Consider the following 21,722-nt stretch of genomic DNA (forward strand, 5'->3'; position numbering starts at 1 on the left):
TATATGGGGCAGTAAGAAAACGTTTACCTCTATAGCCAATTATCTGCCAGGGAGGCCATATACGAAAAAATACTTTCCTAAAACTGTTTAAAAATTACCCTTTATATGTGAGCACTACCAAAAAATCAAGTAATTTTCTTCTCACAATTTGTTCACATTTCCCTATCATTTTGCTACATTTAAGCTGATTGGTAACCCTAAGCGATCGCATACCAACACATACACATTTAAGAAAAAATGTTCGCAATTCGCAAATGGGGGTGAGCAGATATTGCGAGTTTCCTCTTTGATGTCACACGGTCGGTGAGTGAATGAGTGAGCGCAAGTGATCAACACAACGACAAAGACACATACGTAAATTCAACACTAAATTCCACAATTGAGATCGTCCATCATCGTTGAAGTGCCCATGCAGAACACAATCCAAAGCATGTGGCATCAACAAAAGAAAATATGTTTTCAATATTTCTCTATTGTCCTTCTCTGGTTGAGGGGTCTCTGAACTGAATGCCAACTTTTTGATGGTAAATCCACTATTATTTAGATGATATTTATAAAATAGAATGCCGGTCCATTCTTCAGCGAATCGAAATTATTAACAAAAATACCGATTTCAATAAATTTTATAATGAAAAGTAACAACAAAAGTAATACATGGCACAAAGTACAACATAAATGAAAAATTTTCCCGCCAAAAAGCCAGAATAGAACAAAGATGCTCGCTGCTGCTGGTGCCGCTCGGGAGAGAAGACTAACAACTACTTTGACATTCACTCACTTCACAACTCAGCTGTTTTTAATTTTTTGCCTTAAGTGTTGGTGTTTACCATTCCAATTAGCATCTCTCTTGGAGAGTAAGATCTTTTTCTCTCTACGAAACAAAAAACAAATTGTGGATATTATCCAGGAGATATTTACATTAATATTTTCGGGGAAGGGACCGTTTTAATAAGAACAAATTGGGGAAAAACCTCAGCAACTGTCCTATTGTGCTCTTTGAAAACATCCATTCACCCGCAATGCGTTTTGTTGGAAACATTATTAAATGGTGGCTGCACAGAAAAGTTTTTGTCTATTTTAGGAAACCCAAAGTGCTATTCTAATATTGAAAATACTTTAAAGTTTGTGGGCATCTTTTGAATATGTTAAAAATCGACACACACCAATCATTTGTAGTCTAGATTTTTTGGGGAGTGCATTGAACTTTATTTAAAGCGGCAGGCGGAGATGACAACATTTAAATATATATGATTCCGCACAGATATTCATTATGTAGATTCCCTTTAAAGGTGATTTCTAATCGCCAAACATGATATCGCAATCCCGGATAATTTCGTCACAGTTAGTGGAATGCAAAAGCCGGCCGTTTAAATAGCTTCCCACTCAGCAAAAATAACACTGCACAAAATTCAATTTTTCCAATAATTACAGAGACAAAAAGGGCTAAAAATAGAAGACACGTGTATTGACGTTCTGAAAGTTTACATCACAAAGTAACCTAAATACAACTTCGACAATATTGAAGATAGAAACATGGGAAAACTCACTTTAAACTGGATCATAGAAAATCAATATATTATACAAAATATGTCTTAAAATTTAACTACAGTTACCAGAAGACGTTAAAAGTCTAAATCTTATCTAAACGCCAGGAATTCATATGTGTACAGCTTTCTTTTTCCAAATAGTGCTTATTTCGTGAATTGCAACACGTAACTCATGTCTAATTTAAAAGATAATTAGTTTTATCCTTCCGAATATGGCAGTGTACACGCTTAAACAGCACTGGAAAATATTACGACATTATTTTGAGAATCAAGGTTTGTTACCAGGGAGCTGCTCATTTTGAGAAATTTAAATTTCAAAGGAACTAATATATGAAAGGACTTTTCTCCTCTGAATAAATTTCTACTAAATTCGCCAAGGCATTTTCAATTCGGGCTTATATTACCCATTTGGTACACAATTAATATGAAATCGGATAAAGATATATATAGGAGCTATATCCAATCTGAACCGATTTCGATAAAATTTGGCAAAGGTATTTCTGAGCTATATTTGATATATTTCCCAGAATATCGTTGTTACGCAGTGCATATTACAGCTGTGTAGAACAAATATAACAAATCGGATGAACAATATATATGGGAGCTATAGCTATATCTGAAACGATTTTAACCAAATTTGAATTTCTATGCTCAATTTAATTTAAGTCCCAAATTCATTTGTGCTGATATTGCATGCGTTTGGTGCACAATAAAAGGTAAATCGGACAAAGTCATATATGGGAGCTATATCCAAATCTGAACCGATCCCGATAAAATTTAGAAAGGTATTTCTGAGCTGTATTTGATATATTTTCCCGAATATCGTTGTTACAAAGTGCATATTAATGCTGGGGAGGACAAAAATAACAAATCGGATGAACAATATATATGGGAGCTATAGCTATATATGAACCGATTTCGATCAAATTTGGCATACTTATATCCAAAGCGCAAAATTCCATGATACTTGGACTGATAGTTGATTTCCAATCCAAATTATACCAAATTTCAGATTTCCAGCTCTATCCTACTTTTCGAACTTTTAGTACATATTCTCAAAACCATCTTCAAATCTCAACCCTACACACTAAAAGTGACCCAACATTTCAGCATTTAAAATTTCCAGCTCCATCCGTTCACCCAAATTCAAATAAGTTCGGAATGGAATATATAGTATCATATGTCCGTATTCTGATCTAAGCTATTTCCTCACCAACTTTTCCGACATTGTCGATAGTCGCACCCAACCTTAGTTTAGTAAAGTATATATATATAGTATATATGAGTGTCGGACTTTTTCCGAAAAATTGTTCGCATATTTAAGTAGGTAAGACATATGAATAAATAGGCCCAATCTTTCTGATACCTCCCTCACAACAGTTCCAAACTTGCAAAAATAAAACGAAAGCAATGTCAAACTTGACACATGATAATATTTTTATCACCTAAGGTCAGGTGCGAAAATAGATAGTATGAGTTAAAATTTTGAATAAAACCTCTCGCAAACTGTGCTATCAATATCCGATTATCTTAAAATTTCACACATGAATGCTAAACAAGTTTGAAAACGGAAGTTTGTGTCGATCGTCTCTTTCTGGTGGATCTTTCACAAAATTTTAAAACCATAAAGATTGGACCAACATATCCCAAATTTATTCTTAATCTGATGCTAATACAAGCATTGAGAGTCACAATCATTCAAAATATTGACGCTTTGCGGGGAAGATACCGCATGGAGTGATCCAATCAGTACCATATTCACACCAAATTTTATGTTGATGCGAGTGTAGCATTGTTCGACATTAAAATAAATATGGGAGAATTCCTCAGCATTTTATAGGAGTTATAATTATTAAAAACTCTGTGCGGAGGAGGTACCAGAAGGACTTTATCGACATTACACCTATGATTATAACAAAAATTGATATCAAAATTTTGAAGCACACCCTAATTATTCAAAATTTTTACCCTTTGTGGGCGAGGTACCAGAAACCGTGAACCGACATATCCCATCTTCATACTAGATTTGTGTTGGGATGTGCTAAGTTTGAAAGGAATTGGATGCACAATTTGCATTCTAAAAGTGTTGGGCCATTCAAAATTTTGGCCCATTGACCCTATATTCGCACCAGATCTAAAGTGGGTACAAACATTTGGATGTACCAAATTTGAAGACAATCGGACTGTTATTTCGCCTGGCACAAGAAGAATATACCAATATTTTTCAGTTTCACACCTGACCTAGCACTGAACAACATCGGATGATCCTTTTCCTTTCTATGTGGTAAACTGTGGACCGATATTGGCCATCTCTGAACACGATCTAAGTCTGTTAATAATATTTCAAAGTAACCAGCCTGGACTATATCGGATACTCCTTTTGAGAGTTATCGTATTCACCTACCAGACAGGCAGACAGATACCTTAAACAACTCTAAATGTCCTTTAACGGATTTCGTCTAAAGAGACTTAGGGTCTTAAAACGTTCTTTCGATGTGGCGACATTTTGGACTCATCAAATGATATATACACCCTGTAACCATATGCTTGGCTATAGGACTGCAAAAATCTTCCCCTTGCCTCACTTTTCAAAATTCCCAAAACCAAATGAGTTTCAATCAAATTTGATTAACCTGCGCATATTTATGAAGCGCAGCTCAAGAATACTTCACAATTCAAGAGCACTAAAAAAGAAATCCCAAATTAATCCACCATTTAATGAAGTCAAGGGTCCTCAATGAATATATCTGTATTCGTGTTGGGAAACAACACAACACGTTATTATTGTTGTTGTTTTCCCATATATGCAACACTAATTGAGAGTTAATTCAATAACAATGTGCGCCAAGGGGAGAAAATTCGAAAGGAAAAGAAAAAGAATCGAAATCCATGGTATCAAAGAAAAAAGTTTTGAGCTCTCTTATGAAGTGGGACATTCAAAAGTACTGACGATATTCTGAAATAACTTTAAATGTCATGGGGTGTAGAATGGAAAGAACAAGCTTTAAAGCAGCCTATTTTTGGCGGGAATTCATTCCAGGGTGTTATGGAAATAAATATCAGCTTTGTGGGACATATGTGTAGATATGTAGATGTGTGCTACAATTCCCGCCAAAAAATGAAATCTTTTTAATTTTGCACATATAAATATATGCTGGAAATCATCGGTCATTGTTCCGAGTAGTTTATTTTTTACTGAATATTTCTTTTCCATATTATTTGTGTTTGTGTTTGATTTGATTTTTTTGTTGCTTTTTCGTTTTTCGCATGAGTGCAAATGTCAAAAGGAACCCTTGTTATCATCGATTCTTTAGCCATGACAACGTTTCAAAAAGTGTATTCTTTGTTTTTTTTGTTTTCCATGATTAATGAAGAAGAAGAAGACAGCAGCTTTGCTGATAGCAAGTGTTTGCCCGGCTGCCTGCGGCCATGCAGCTTATCATGGCCTAGACTCGCCTAAATTCAAAACAATTTCAATTTAAAATTTTTATTTACAAAAAAATTAATTAACAGCAATTAAATTAGTTTTCTATGAGAAGCGGCCGGTGATCTCTTCAAATGTTTACACAAAGTAATAATAATTATAAATAAATCATAACAAATTGATATTGATAATATTAATTGTTGTAGGGGTTAGAGGAGAGGGCGCCATTTTATAAATTGTAATTATCATTTTTTATTACTGTTCACATTAAAAATGTAATAAAAATCCGGAATTTAATAGGGGCCTACAAACGAACACACTAGTGTTCTATCACCATTGCTCTGGCTTGTGGTTATCAACCAAATACTCTTAGATCTGGGGAAAATTGGGACTAAGGTAATCGCTTATGCTGTCCTGTTTATTGCTGGGAAAATCCTGCAAACTATCTCTAATCTGATGCAGGGAGCACGAGTCACCTTATCAAGGTAGGCATGTCGCAATGGACTAATCTTGAACCCATCAAAGACAGAGTTCGTCCTCTTTACGAGGAAACGTAAATGTCCTTCTTTTATACCACCGAGGCTAGATGGGGTCACGCTAAACCTCTCCTCTGAAGCTTAATATCTCGGCTTTATCCTTGACCGCCAACTAAGCTGGAAGAGAAACACTGAGGGGCGAGCAAAGGGTGAAATCAAGCTTCACTTTATTCTTGCAAGAACTACATTGGTAGAAGCTGGGGCCTAAAACCACACATCACTAAATGAGTCAATTGTTCGCCCCATCCAAACCTAAGGAGCTCTAGTCTGGTGACATTCCTTGAGGAAATCATCCCACTTACGTCACATTGACAAAGTTCAACGAGCCGCTTACCTACTAATAACGGGTGCATTCAAGAGCACACCTCAAGCTGCACTGGATACCCTACTGTGCTTAAGTCCACTAAGCGTACACGTAGAGGAACTCAACCAAAGAACAAAAAACTAAACCAATGACGCAGTCAATCCTTTGGACATTCTAATTATATTTCACCACGGTTTTGCTGTTAGCAATAACCGTAAAATCGGATGAAAATGTATATCGAAGCTATACAAAAATCTGAACCGATCTCGATACAAATTGGCAAAGATATTTTCGAGCAGTATCAGATGGCCGGTATCAAATATCATTGTTGTGGAGTGCATATTACGCATGTGAGGGACTTTAACACCAAATCGGATAAAGCATATATATGAGAGCTATAGCTATATCTGAACTGATTTTCACCAAAACCAAAATTGAAGTACTTGTTTCTAGGATGAATTCAGACGGAATTGCCAATATTCAGCCCATTTGGGCTGATACTAGTCATTTGATGCACAATAAACTTGATATCGGATTGAGATATATATTGGAGCTATATTTTAATCTGATCCGATCTCGATAAAATTTGACAGAGGTATTTTTGAGCTTCATAAGTTATCTGTTACCAAACATTACTCTTATGGAGTTCATACTACGAATGTGAGGGACTTAAAACCCAAAATCGGATGAAACATATATATGGGAGTTATAGCTATATCTGAACCGATTTTCATCAAAATGGGGGGTATTTGTTATATATAAACAATCTGCATTTTTTTCACAGGACAGACGGATTGACATGCAAAAATCGACTCAGAAAGTGATTCTATGAAGATCCTCAAAAGTAACTATAGGTCTATCCCCGTTCCTTCTCTATGTTACAAACAAATGCACAAAGTCAACTTCAAAGACGTCTACAGCGAGCGAACATCTGCTGAGTTGCCAATCTCGCCGAAGGTGGTAAAAAAGAACAGTGGGAAGTGCACCAACGGGAAGGATACGTAATGCTTCGTAGAAACCTAGCGACCCAAAACCAAAGCAGGACAATAAAACTGCTCAACGGATATTAGCGGATGACCTTAGAGTAGCGGTCATTGATCACTGACCCTAATCAGCGAAAATCATTGGCAGCTGATCGACGAAAAGATCCTGTACATCTATTGCAATGTATAGGAGATCCACCAGGGCAATTAACTACGAAAATAAGGAATCGTTAGATTTCCTAATTTCCGCAGTGAACGGCCTTGAATCCCTTTGGGAAGGCAGCAAGGTCTCTGTCGTTCAGGTATCCGGGATCACACCCGGAATTGTGGCTTCAGTGTGGATTCGACCACCTATAATGGAGTTGAAGGAAATCCTTAAGCTTCTTGACGAGCAAAAGTACTGGAAATTGGCGTGTGCAAGATTCCTTTACTAATAACTGCTTAAAGAAGCAACAAACAAAGCCGAGGAATCCTTCCTTAGAATCCGAGGGAGACTGCTAAGCTTTGGGTTGCAAAGGATTCACTTCAGCTTCCCACAAAGCAAGCTAACAATACATCCAGGAGTAGTTACAGTTTGGCGCGGTTCATGGGCTGGTGGCATCATTAAACCGTACTTCTTCAAAGATGCTGTGTAAGAACTGTGTTACTGCAAGAACTTGACTTATGGTCAGTGGACTTATTGAGAGGCGAGATGCGGTTTAACGCCTTTAGACCATTTTTTGTGGGGGCTATGTTACAACTCAAGTCTATACCGACGGGCCTGTTTCGCAATTGACGCATTTAAAGACAACATTAAAGCATTTATTCTTAAGATACCGGCCGAAATGTTGGAAAGAATGCACCAAAATTGAACTAAGTCGATGGACCATTTGAGGCGTATTCGCAATCAACATTTGCATTCAAACATTAAATAATTTATGTGTATTACACTTTAAATATTTTATTCGTGTAGTTAACATTAAGAGTTTTGTTATCTTCTGGACAAGGCACGGTCGACGAAGGGGTTTTTGTTGTAACAGACAAAACCAACTTACATGGTTATGCTACTTCGTTCAGGCTGAACGAAAGCATAACAAGTGGAGAAAGATGTAAATGTTTATAAGTGCGGTTGTAAGATTTAGAAGACTTTTCAAGAGAATTTTAGTTTTATTTAATTCTTTGGTTCATCTTCTATTGAGCTTACGATCTCGTCACTTGGGTAAAAAAATGTTATTTGTCATAGAAGTTATTTTTAAAATAACTTCTGGGGAGAATATCCCAGACAAAAACAAGGGAACTGATGAGGATTGGTGGCTCTTTCCGAAACCTAGGTATTCCCTGCCTTACCCCCTGGTAAACATTATCATCGTTCTCCACTAATAAACAAACGTTGTTTTTATAAAAACAACAATAAAGGGATAAAGCCAGACCGTTTTTTACTATATTTAAAAAAAATTAGCAATATGGCCGAATTTTAATTTAGCTTAATCCGAAAATATTGAAATAACGTGGGAAAGGGGGGGTGGAACTTTCGTTCTTTATATATGTTTTTTACTATGCAAACTTTTATAACGCCAATACACGGTGTCTTTTTCTTTCAGCTCTACATTCATTATCTACTGGATTTACCTGAATTTTGTCGCACAGCGTTACCCTGCGATGTAAACTTTTAAGACGCCGATACATGTGTCTCATATTTTTAGCTCCCCTTTCATTATCTGCTCGTTTTACCTTTTAATTTTTGTTTTGCACAGTGCAATTATCCGTCCTTAACCAGTTACAAAATCGCAGCATAAATCACTAGAAGCATAACTCCAGCAGTTGCAATCTTACACAACCACACCTACATATTTAACACTGTATACAAATCAATCCCTAATCTGAATTATTGCAATTTTGTCGCAGATCTCAAAACAAAATCCCTTGTAAGCCATCATCCACACCAAATATGCCTGATGAGCCGCTTAACCAACGGCGAAACGCGTCGCATAGTGGTGAGTGTGTGATAGTGTCTATCTGGCTTTCCTTTTCACTGCAAATTTCAGATCATTAAGCTCGTCTCGAAAGAGAAAACAAACAATAAATCATAAAACATATGATCTTCGCCTTAACAAGGCAAAACTCAAAAATTCAGCCGAGCCTGGCTGTGGGATTTGAACCGCGGACCTCGGTGTGCAGCCAACTAGAAGTTGCCGTCTCTACGTTCAGAGCCATTAACCCGTCTTCCTAAAGCAGCACTAAAACAAGTGTATGCATTGGAAGCAATGTAGTTGTTGTGGACAAAAAATCCATCACTACAAAAACAAAACTTTGCTGTGAAAAAGATCTGCCAATAGAACTTGAGTCCAACCTGGAGAGTTTCTAGTGTATAATTCGCATATGCTAATTTGCAATAAGTTCGAAATATATACTACTTTCCAGAGAACGGCCCTTGTAAGCCATCATCCACACCAAATATGCCTGATGAGCCGCTTAACCAACGGCGAAACGCGTCGCATAGTGGTGAGTGTGTGATAGTGTCTATCTGGCTTTCCTTTTCACTGCAAATTTCAGATCATTAAGCTCGTCTCGAAAGAGAAAACAAACAATAAATCATAAAACATATGATCTTCGCCTTAACAAGGCAAAACTCAAAAATTCAGCCGAGCCTGGCTGTGGGATTTGAACCGCGGACCTCGGTGTGCAGCCAACTAGAAGTTGCCGTCTCTACGTTCAGAGCCATTAACCCGTCTTCCTAAAGCAGCACTAAAACAAGTGTATGCATTGGAAGCAATGTAGTTGTTGTGGACAAAAAATCCATCACTACAAAAACAAAACTTTGCTGTGAAAAAGATCTGCCAATAGAACTTGAGTCCAACCTGGAGAGTTTCTAGTGTATAATTCGCATATGCTAATTTGCAATAAGTTCGAAATATATACTACTTTCCAGAGAACGGCCCTTGTAAGCCATCATCCACACCAAATATGCCTGATGAGCCGCTTAACCAACGGCGAAACGCGTCGCATAGTGGTGAGTGTGTGATAGTGTCTATCTGGCTTTCCTTTTCACTGCAAATTTCAGATCATTAAGCTCGTCTCGAAAGAGAAAACAAACAATAAATCATAAAACATATGATCTTCGCCTTAACAAGGCAAAACTCAAAAATTCAGCCGAGCCTGGCTGTGGGATTTGAACCGCGGACCTCGGTGTGCAGCCAACTAGAAGTTGCCGTCTCTACGTTCAGAGCCATTAACCCGTCTTCCTAAAGCAGCACTAAAACAAGTGTATGCATTGGAAGCAATGTAGTTGTTGTGGACAAAAAATCCATCACTACAAAAACAAAACTTTGCTGTGAAAAAGATCTGCCAATAGAACTTGAGTCCAACCTGGAGAGTTTCTAGTGTATAATTCGCATATGCTAATTTGCAATAAGTTCGAAATATATACTACTTTCCAGAGAACGGCCCTTGTAAGCCATCATCCACACCAAATATGCCTGATGAGCCGCTTAACCAACGGCGAAACGCGTCGCATAGTGGTGAGTGTGTGATAGTGTCTATCTGGCTTTCCTTTTCACTGCAAATTTCAGATCATTAAGCTCGTCTCGAAAGAGAAAACAAACAAAAAATCCTAAATAGTTTTGTAATTTGATGCCCAGATAAGACAGGCTGACTGACAGCTGTCATTTTCTGTTCTCGTTGACACAATAAACCGAAGAGACAACCTCAAAATGCAAAATCATATTTCAACACAATTACTATAAATAAATATTGAAATATGAAAATCATAGACGACAAAATTTTGCAACACCATTTCCGTGATTATGGAGCCCCGCAAAAATTTGGGTCGACATGAATTGAAAAACTTATTACAAATTAATGTAAACAAAGCACTAATCAGAAGAACGTAAGAAACCCTATAAAAGTATTTAATCTGATGATTGATTATTGTTTTTTCCTAGGGATAGATTCTGAGTAGTGCGCAGAAACCCCCAGCAAAAAATCGAATTAAAAAATAATAATTTTATAAATTAAATTTTTTAATTGGTAACCGCATTAAAAAAAAACTGGCTCCTAACTCCTTAGGAAGTAAAAAAGTACTCTAGCCTAACCAACTGACACCTAGTGCCAATAAATACCTTCAAAAGTAGTAGTGTCGTTTTTGGAACAAAGAAGATGAAAAAACTGCAACCAACTTTAGACTGCTGCCATTTCTTAGCCAGTCGTCCGACAGCTGTTAAAATTGTTCCAGTGACAGCTTATTATATTGTTTACAGCGTACAAAAGCATTTTGGTGAGAATTTTCCAGGAAAAAAGTTATTCGTGATGGAATTCAACCGTGATTTCCTTATATTTGGCTGGAAAACCACAAGTGGCTATCGTTAGAGCACTCCAACATTTAAATGTGAATAAATCTTTTGTGTCTTGTACCATCGCTCGTTACCGTGATGCTGGTAGCGTGGCCCGACGTCAAGGAAGTGGACGGAAGAAAACAGCAACATCAGCAGAAATGGTTCGAAAAGTAAAGAAGCGACGCAGTGGACGAAAAATGACTCGTGAGCTGAACATATAGCAAAATTCCATTCGGTAAATAATTAAAAAATAGCTCGGGGTAAAGCCATTGAAACTCCAAAAAGTGTAACAACTTAACATTCAACATTCGGTAAATAATTAAAAATTAGCTCGGGGTAAAGCCATTGGAATTCCAAAAAGTGTAACAACTTACACCGCAACAGAAAGAAAATAGACTCAAAAGAGCTAAATAGTTGCTTCGCTTGGCCGAAAGTGATGAACTGCCGAATTTGTTTTTTTCTGATGAGAAAACATTCGTTGTCCAGCAGTTTGTAAACAAACAAAATGGTCGTGTTTACTTACCAAAGAGGTCAGCTGAAAATGTGCACCTTCGGTTGACCAACAGAAATAAAGCGCGGCCATGGTGATGGTGTGGGCTGTCATAACAGCCGATGGTCGCTCTCCGCTCGTATTAATCGACTGTGGCATCAGAATAAATGCCGAATATTATCGCGAAAATATTCTGGAGGGTGTATTAAAGCCTTGGGCACGCAAACATTTTGTCCGTAGACCTTGGACATTCCAAACGGAATCAGCAAAGAATGGTTACAAAATAAGTTCCTCGCTTCATTTCCAGTGCACAATGGCCACCAAAATCTCTGGATACCAATCCGTTGGACTATTGTGTCTGGAGTATTTTGGAAAGCAAGGCTGACACTAAAAAATACCAAAGTGTCGATCACCTCAAGCAAGCACTTAGCCGGGAATGGGCCAAAATACCTCAAGGCAACATTCGGACAGCGTGTGACGTTTGAGGGCCATAATTCGTGTGAAAGGTGACCAATTCGAACAAATCTAAAATTTGATGGTATATCCAACATTTTTTGCTTTCATTAAATAAAATTTAAAAAAATCTGAAATTTATGGCGTTTGACTTTGTTGCATTTTTTTGTCTCACCCTATAATTGTACGAAAAGTACTAAATTTGGTATTAGGTGAAGGGATGGAGCTGGAATTCTGAAATTTGATATGGGGGTCACTCTTAATGTCTGAGGTTGATATAAGGTAACTAAATTTGGTTATGGTGAAAATTGCAGAGCTGGAATCCCGACATTTGATGTTGAGGTCTTAGGTGGTATCTGGTGGTGATTTTGGTGGCTAGAATAGCGAGTTGTAGATTGTTTTGGATATGCGTACTACATGTTACTAAATTTGGTATTGGGTGAGAGCTGAAATTCTGAAATTTGATATTGTAGGGTTTACAGATAAAGCTGTTAAAATAATTTCGAACAAAAAATGGACGTGGGTTCATTGTAGGATGGTTTTACTAAACAAACCAAACTTTTGTCAATCGAAATAGAAGAGAGTATTTTAAGAAAATGTGAAGGGAGTGTAAAATTTACCACCACCTCGTTAGTTTTTGGTGTAAAAAGTAAACATGTTCCTATAGTTCTTTCCGAAGAAGGAAAAATTTAAAAAATATATTAAATCTTGAAAGTGTGGAAACCTTGAAACTGGACAAGTTTTGCATATTGAGTACTAAAAGGACCTTACATGAACTGTTGGAATGAATCGAAAATTTTAAGGAGTTCTTTTCGCTGACGAAGTAGCGGGCACTTGCTAGTAAAGAATATATATAAACAATTTTTTATAATTTTTTCATTAATTTATAGCTTTACGGCATGAAATGTTAATGAAAATCAAAAAGTCGCATCGTTTTTCGAAACGGTGTTATTTTCTTTATTATTGAAAGAAAAAAAAAAAAAAAGGAGAAATGCATCGTGGAAACCAAAACCTTCATTTCATAATTACAAAATTATGTTTGACACAGCTGTCATCGCGATGAAAGTCAACTGCGGCGGCATTCGTCCGCCTGAACTCATTAACCATTGCCGCACAGCAGCACCGGCATCCAATGCAATTCGGAATTCACTGCAGTAGCAAAATGTCCTTCCCTCCCCTTCCCCCACAAAAAAACATAATTTTTCTGTTCTACATACAATTAAAATTGCCGCTTGAGTGAAAGATAAATGCAAAAAGATATCATGAATTTTGCTTTGCCGTTTTAAGAATCGTACAAAAAAATATTTATTTTCCCATAGAAATTCATATTTCATATGTTTTTTTTTTTTTGCTTTTGGCCACCTCCGCATGTTCATAAATTAAATTTTAATAAAGTGTGAACAATGTGTGCTATAAATTTGCAATGCCGCAAAACAAATCTAAGTTGGCAGGTCTAAGCGAAACTATTTATTTAATAGAGGAACAAAAGTTCGCATTCAACCAAAATCTAAATACTGTAATAAATATTTAATGGGAACGGGAATACAAAGGGCTATAATAAGAAAACCTTGAACTATTGTTACACGGTGCGACCAATTAAACAAGCAGTAAGTTCGACCAAGCCGAAATTTTCAAAAAAAAAAAATAAAATCTGTTAAAAAATTCTCTTAAATTTTTAAAAATACCGAATTGTGGCCTATACGAAGACGTGGACTTGCATAGGCAATTTTTGTCATAAGCCATTACAATATTCAAATTCGAAACTTTATTCACCAGTTTAATAATGTAGCCAAAATCATGAAAACGCCGAATATATGGGACCTACGAAGACCTGGAGGACCTGCATAAGCCATTTTTGTCAGGCTGTAGTACCTATTAGGAACTACAAATACGAAATTTAAAAAAAAAATTGGGTGAATATTGTACCTAAAATCGTCAAAATACCGAATATAGGGAGGTACTGATGTATGGGACCTATACGAAGGCCTGAACCTGCATACACAATTTTCTGTCGTTGGCTGTAGTACCCATTACGAATTCTAAATTCAAAATTTGAAAAAACAATTATCGAGCAAAATATTCTGTAATATACAGGGTGAGATAAAAAAACTGCAGCGCTAACGCTAAATTTTATTGAATGAAAGCTAAAAATGTCGGAAATAGCATTAATGTTTAGAAATAAGTTTAGATTTGTTCGAATTGGTCACCTTTAGCATAACTTATGGCCTTCAAACAGCCCGAATGTTGCTCTGCGGTATTTTGGCCCATTCCCGGCGAAATGTTCGCTTGAGGTGGTATTTTTAGTGCCAACCTTGCTTTCCAAAATACTCCAGACACAATACTACTGGTATCCGGAGATTTTGGTAGTCATTGTGCACTGGAAATGAAGCGAGGAACCTCATTTTGTAACCATTCTTGGGTGGCGCATGCTGAGTCCTGTTGGAGTGTCCAAGGTCTGCGGCCGAAATGCTTGCGTGTCCAAGGCTTTAATACACCCTCCAGAATATTTTCGCGATAATATTCGGCATTTATTCTGAATCCACGGTAAAGAGTAATTTTAAGCCTTAATTCGTGGATAATTTATTTAAATTAGATATCAAATCAATTTTTAGGAATCATTTTCGCAAGGGAAACGTAAATAAATGAAATAACAAAACATTATATTATTCCCTTCACAAAATTGTATACGATCTTATTAGGGTATATTAATCATTTTACTCTTCACTCAATTAGTTCCATGGCAAGTGTTAATAATCTCGAAATGTACAAAAGCTTAGCACAGGTTCAGGATTTTCCACTTGAAAGAACAATGGTATTTAAGCTAAGCATTTTGGCCTCAAAAACATATTAGCCAACGGGTGACCTTCTAATGGCAAATGACGGTAACTTGATACCTTCAAAATGACAAATAAAATCTCAAATGTTAAGCAAAGATTGAAAGCAAAACAAATTAGGTAAAATATTTAGGAGGGGATAAAAAAAGTCAACTGCAAACATTCGTCTTTAAAATGTGTTCTTAAGAAATGTACAATTAGCTAGCAAAAAAAGAATGGGTTGGGCATCGGTAGCTACTTACAGAACATGTTACTAACTACATACTCTAACATAAGCACGTTATAGAACGTAAGCAATTACTAAACTGCCATCAAGCGTCAAGAACTCATGGCCAAATAATGAGTAATGGCGGAGTATATGTGTCCGACTACAAAGCCGATATTGTGAGTTCGAGATTTAGGTTCGGCAGACGTAAAAACCGACACATATACAAACTGTTAAGAAAAATGTGACTGAATTTAGGTTGTGCCAAATACCAACAAGAAGATCACGGAGAGGTGGATCCTTCCATCGGCAAAACTTTACAAATTTTGCATGTGTTTTAAATTTTAGTATACATACTAAGTTTGGGATGTAGGGTGGACATAAGAAGGTGATTTTGGAAATGTATACTATGTAAGTACTGTACTTAATGTTACTAAATTTGATAGGAAGGGTGGATATAAAGATTTAGTTTCGTACCAAATGGTACTATTTTATTTGAGGAAGGAAAATATCACTCTTTGGTGGGTTTAATATATGGATGTGGATTTGGAAATACATGTGTTCACGGATAAGTGAATAAAAAATAGCAGGGTTACCTACTCTTACAATAGACGGGGTTAAGTAAATTTGGGTTGATATTACATATATGGTGAGCAATAACCGTAAAATCGGATGAAGATGGATATCGAAGCTATATAAGAATCGAAACCGATCTCGATAAAATTTGGCAGATGTATTTTTGAGCAGTACCTGATGCCCGGTATCAAAAAGCGTTCACTCCATTTGGGCTGATATTAGCCTTCTGGTATACAATAAACCTGAACTCAAAAAAGGTATATATGGAAACTATATCCAAATCTGAACCGATCTTGATAAAATTTGGCAAAAATATTCCACATTCATCTCGGGATTCTGGTTGAGCGAAATATTTAGATATAGCAAGTTGTAAAGAATCGCTGACTTGTTTTGCATGTTATGACAGATAAAAATATTAAAAATTGTGACCCTTTGTGGGTGAGGTATCAGAAGCGGTTCGCAGGTATGTCATCTTCACAAATTATGTTAAGAAAAATAACCCAGATCTTGGGTTACTAAAAATATTGTGATGTGTGTAATTTGAAGACAATCAAACAGTCTGACGGACAGGCAGGTCGACACTAAATGTCCTGAAAAGGATTTGGTCCAAAGAGACTTATGGTCGAAAACCGTTATTTCGATGATGGCTGTAGCCATGTGACTGAGTGTATAATAAAATATTTGCAACAGGGGCACAGAGTGTTAAAATCATAAGGTTGCGAGTTCAATACCAGCGTAGCAACGTATGGAACAATAAAAAAAAGAAACGTCGATTAAAAAATAAAACTTTTTTCTTCTTTTGTCGAATTTTAGTGATCAAATAATAACCACTTATTATGGCCACATGACCCTGCAGAATAATATATAGATTTGTGAGTAGTGGCAATGAAAGTTTTTACTTAACACAGAAAGTTATTAAAATATGTTGAAAATATTATCTCCAGTTATTTACATGAGTTTATTTTTCGAGAGGAAAGCTATGGCTGGTTAAAAGTTCGTCACACAAAAACTTACAACAAACACTTTTTGTAACGGACTATTAAGCTCACAACAACATAAAAACTCTTTTAAAAGAATAAAGACCATGTTTTTAACACTTCAGCACATCCCTTCACATATCCGTGAGTTACTGACAACCCCCCCTCAAATAATTCTCATAGTTTAAACTGGAAATAAACAAATGTTTATTAATATAATTTGGCGGTAGCAATTACTGTTGTGGAGTTAAGTTTGAAAAGTTTCCTCTTTCAATAGACATTACACTATTGAAGGAAGATCTTAAGCTAAAAGAAGTAAATGTATAACTTTCGAAAGTTTGCTAAAAACTTACAAATATTTTCTGTTTATTAAAAACAGTGATTGCAAGGAGATAGTAATAAGTGCACATGTCTAAGGATGTTACAAATTTTTTCTCGGAAAAGAGAAGTCATAAAGGTCGAAAAAATCAAAGGAAAATGCATAACTTATGGAATGAGAAGATTAGTGCGACATGTCTCTGTTAAAAAAATAAATAAATAAATAAAAATTAATTTGAATTGAAATTTATAACCACTTACCTGAGTTAAATATTAGAGAGATCCGATTTAGTCCATCTACAAAGAATTGAAAACAAATTTAAAGAATACATTAAATTTAATACTCAAAAATTGTATAGTTTAAATTAAGATAATATTTTTGTAAAAAAAAAAAATAATAAGAGTGAAAATCAGCCCCTGTTCTCCTGTAATGGCGATAATGACAAGGAAACGCCGGCAAATCAAATCATGTGGAACAATTTATTGAATGAAATAAAAAATCCACAAAAAGGTCTTGCATTGTCTATCATAATTGCAATCTATTGAATATTTCTTTTCTATTGAAAAATTTAAAGAAAAATCATTTTGATTTCATTTTAAGATAAAACACTTAAATCTTATTCTCAAAAACTTCCGGCTTTTAAAATTATTATCCTTTTTGGAGAATATTGTCATTCATGTCTTCATTTTCGAAGTCCAAGGATGGAAACAATTGATTTCTACGACATAACATATCCGAAAGAATGGGATGGGTAGATGGTCCTCCAAAATGTTGACTATTGTATTTTTGAAATATTAGGTCTGTCTGGCTACCCTAAAATTTGTAACGATTGTTGCAAAATTATTACATGCAGTTATTTGTTAACACAAAATGTCTGTAAAAGGAAGAGAGATTCGGGAGAGAAAATTATAAGATATACAAATATTGACAATTGTGACCCTATCTGGGGGAGATACCAGAAGGGTATCACACCAGATCTTGTGTTATTAGAAATATTGGGAAGTGTGAAATTTGAAGTGAATCGGATACTTACTTTGCTTGGATAAGCGTTCTGGTTATTCAAAATGTTGACCCTTTGTGGGGGAGGTACCAGAGGGAGTAGACCGATATATCCCATATTCATACCAAGACTTGTGTTGTGGGATGTGTGGGATTTTAAGAGAATCGGCTGCTCATTTCGTATTTTATAAGAGTTGTAATTATTTAAAATTTTGAACAGTTGTGGGGGGGGGGGGGGGTGTACCAGAAGGAGTGGTTTGATATATTCGGAATCGGATGCTTATTTCGTATTTTATAAGAGTTGCATTTATTCAAAATCTTGCCCCTTTTGTGTGGGAGGTACATGATGGAGTGGGTCGATATTGTCCATTTTCGCACATAACATAGCACTATTGGGATTTACATAACTTGCAGAAAAATAGAAAATCCGGTATTGTTGTATACCGAAAATTATTTTCTGTGAAAAAAATTGACCTTTGTTGGGGAGGTACCAACAAAAGTGGATCTATATCTCCACACTCGATCTAAGTTTGTCAATGATGTTACGATGTACCAAGACAGACAAACGGACGGACACCTCAAGATCGACTCCAAATGTCCTAAAACGGAGTCGGTCCAAAGGGACCTAGGTCTAAAATCGTTATTTCGATGAGACACGTTTTGGCCGTATCAAATGACATATGCCCTCTGTAGCCATATTGCTGAGGGTATAAACAATAATAGGCCATATGGATTTGGTTAAATCTTTATAGTTTTATACCTTTAATTGTAAATTGAAGTAGAAAGGACACAAACCTTTTCACGGGTTCAGGTTGAGACCCTTCTGAAGTGAAAGCCCTCAAAGAGCTCTTTCAGAACACTCATTTTTCAAAGTTATTTCAGAAATTTTCAATTTTCCATTTTGGACGAATATCTGGTTGGCGGCAGAATATTTTTTAAAAGGCTATCAGACCCACAATCTTGGTCTCTTTAAGTTTTTTTTTTTTTTTTTTTTTTTTGATGGACTGCCAGTTTCACGATTTAAGGACAACTAATATCACAATCTTGGATTACCTGGAACACAAGGACTAACTTTTTCTCAACTGCGAATTTTTAAAAATATTGTTTTCAATTCATCTCTATGCTTTCAGAACAAGTAGAGTTTAGGGACCCTTTGCCGATCATATTGAAAAGTTTACCAATGTACATTTCGAGGTCCTCAGTACGACAAGCCCCGTATTGTCTTGGATGGTTTCGAAAACACTGGAAACGAAATTTAGAAGCTCACAAATCAGAAAGCATGGACTTCCCTAAGAAATTTTTTTTTAAACGTGTACTCATAATCCCAAGTAGTGTATATGGTAACATTTTTTATTCGATCCGCGAGGGTTCGCCTTGATTTTTTTTTAAGAATATAATTTTAAATAAATTAGTATTTAATTAGTAAAGACACAAACCGGATCGGGTGGGTAACTGTGTGAAGCCTATAAAGACTACACTCTGTCCCAATAGTGAAAAACTTATGATTCGGTGTGTCGGAATTCTATGTGCTAGGATATCTTCGGATATCTGCGTCACCTAGGTTAATTTTGGCAGGACTTCCTACCCAAATAGGATTTTTGAACCGAATCTTTAACTTTTCAATATTTTAAGCTTTTCACTGATACTACTAATGTCCCTGCGGAACTTCCTAGCCTCGACACAGTGGGGGAACATCACGAAGGAACATCTGTTTCAAAATTAAAAAACTATAAGTTCCAGAACTATGAGCCTTTTAAATAGTTTTACAATGCCTATCAGTACAATTTAAAGGTTTTTAGTTCAACAATCGTTGGACCATCAATTCCATAATTGAAGTATTTCACATTTTCGAGGAAATGTTAATTCTAACAATGAAGAATTAGATGTTCCTTAATCGTGTTTTTTTTTTTTGGTTATATCAATTTCACATTTAAAGAAAAGTTTCACAATTTTCCAAAATATTTTCCAAAGACTATTAATTCCATATTTAGAATAGCAAAACATATTTGTTAAAAAAAATAATATTAAATGTCAATAATAAAATATACATTTATCGATCGATGTTTTTAAGAATACTCTTTCAATGACATCCAGTTTTAAATAGCCATCAGAACAATCTAAATTGTGTCAATTCAAATATTTAAAGGATTTGAAAGAAAGATTACCTATTCCATAATTGGTCATTTTCTGAGAACATTTTTTTGGGGGCAAATAGTTCTACAATTCGAGACAAGGGACATTAATTAAGTGAAGAACAGGGATTTTTTTTTTTTGTTTTTCAAATTGAAATTTAACTGCAATTATAACAATATCAGCTGGCAAATGATCTCAAATTTCCAACCACAATGAACGTCACTACAGAATACCACAAAATATAACAGAGTTGTCATAAAAACATGTCATTTATGTCCTTCAAAATATGAAAACAAGTGTCAACCGCAATTGCCTGAGTGCTAATAGCAAATGACAGAACTTTGGATTTGAGATGAACTGAAATAATAACATTAACATTTACAGTGGAACCTCTATTAGGTAGACAATTTTTTTTTAAAAACTGCTGTTTTTTTTTACCCAATACATCTTTTTCAGCACTCTAGTGGACAAGAGGCCTTTTGCAAATGAAAGACTTTCAAGAGGTCTTCTATAGATTTTTTGAAGTAATAGTTATTCACCACTAATATTGGATTTAAGTAGAAACCACCACTCTCGTCCGATTCTTGGCTGATACTCTCAGTTCTCTACCTTCAGTATACATTAGAAATATGATGATGGTAGATATAATAAGAAAAAATATAATGTATTCTCTCTCGATATTCAATTGAGAAGGGCGAGAGATTATATTGTGAGCTCCATTCCAGCTCACATTTTCCGAGTTTTTTAACGAATTCAGTGCGAAAACCTGCACAAGTTATCAATTTTGATGCTGAATTCGGTAGAGTGCATTTTGCTACTTGCGACCGAATTCAGTCTGGAAGCAAGTACTTCAAATTTGGTAAAAATAGGTTGAGATATAGCTGTAACTTTTATGTATAGGTTTCATCCGATTTGGTGTTAAAGTACCTTACATTTGCAAAATAATGATATTTGGTACTAGATATTTCATAGAGTTTAGAAATACCTCTGCCGAATTATATCGAAAACAGTTCAGATCTGGATAAAGAACCCATATATATCTTCAACTGATTTCACGTTTATTGGCCAACAAATATGTAATTTCAGCCTAAATGGGTTTGATTTTTGAACATTCACCTAATTTTTGCATTTGCTGAAACTCGCTTCCCATATTTATTGCACCGATATATATATTTTTTAAAATAATCCTTTTCGAAGTCATATCATTCGCTCTTTAGCAATGTTATTTGGTATGAAATGTGCAATTTGGTGAAAATCGATTCAGAATTGGATATAACTCCCATCTTTTTTGTTACGGGTAGCTCTACAAAATATGCATAGTGGTGTAGGGCCCCGTTAGACTTGACATTTCTTTATTTTTATTTATTTATTTATTTTTTTTTTGGAAAAATGTTTTAAAGCTCTGAAAAATAAATCTTTATTTTGATGTTATTGTGCAGTTTGACGATTCGCCGCTAGGGGTTTAAATAATTTAATATAAACCTGTTGGATTAGATCATGGCAACTCCCTGGATCATATTTAATGAACGGAAGAGCTTTTAACGGTCTCTTAAGCTTATTTCGTAATTGGAATAACTTATACACTCAGCTAAAATTTAAGAGTTGTTTCAAGTCTTGAACTCATATCCTTCG

At 35.6% G+C, this 21,722-nt stretch overlaps 2 protein-coding genes across 2 annotated transcripts in view; one reads left to right on the plus strand and one right to left on the minus strand.

Moving 5' to 3' along the window:
- The window catches only part of LOC101900197 (pyroglutamyl-peptidase 1), a 353,702-nt gene that overhangs the window by 263,697 nt on the left and 68,283 nt on the right, over positions 1 to 21,722 (plus strand). The window lies entirely within an intron of this gene.
- Positions 1 to 21,722, minus strand: part of LOC101901079 (uncharacterized) — a 95,318-nt gene that overhangs the window by 31,240 nt on the left and 42,356 nt on the right. Inside the window, exon 3 of the mRNA XM_011293359.3 lies at positions 17,219 to 17,254. The gene's annotated coding sequence lies outside the window, so the exon portion shown is untranslated. The remainder of the gene's footprint in view (positions 1 to 17,218; positions 17,255 to 21,722) is intronic.

This window comes from Musca domestica, unplaced genomic scaffold (genome assembly GCF_030504385.1).
Source record: "Musca domestica strain aabys unplaced genomic scaffold, Musca_domestica.polishedcontigs.V.1.1 6, whole genome shotgun sequence".
NCBI lineage: Eukaryota > Metazoa > Arthropoda > Insecta > Diptera > Muscidae > Musca > Musca domestica.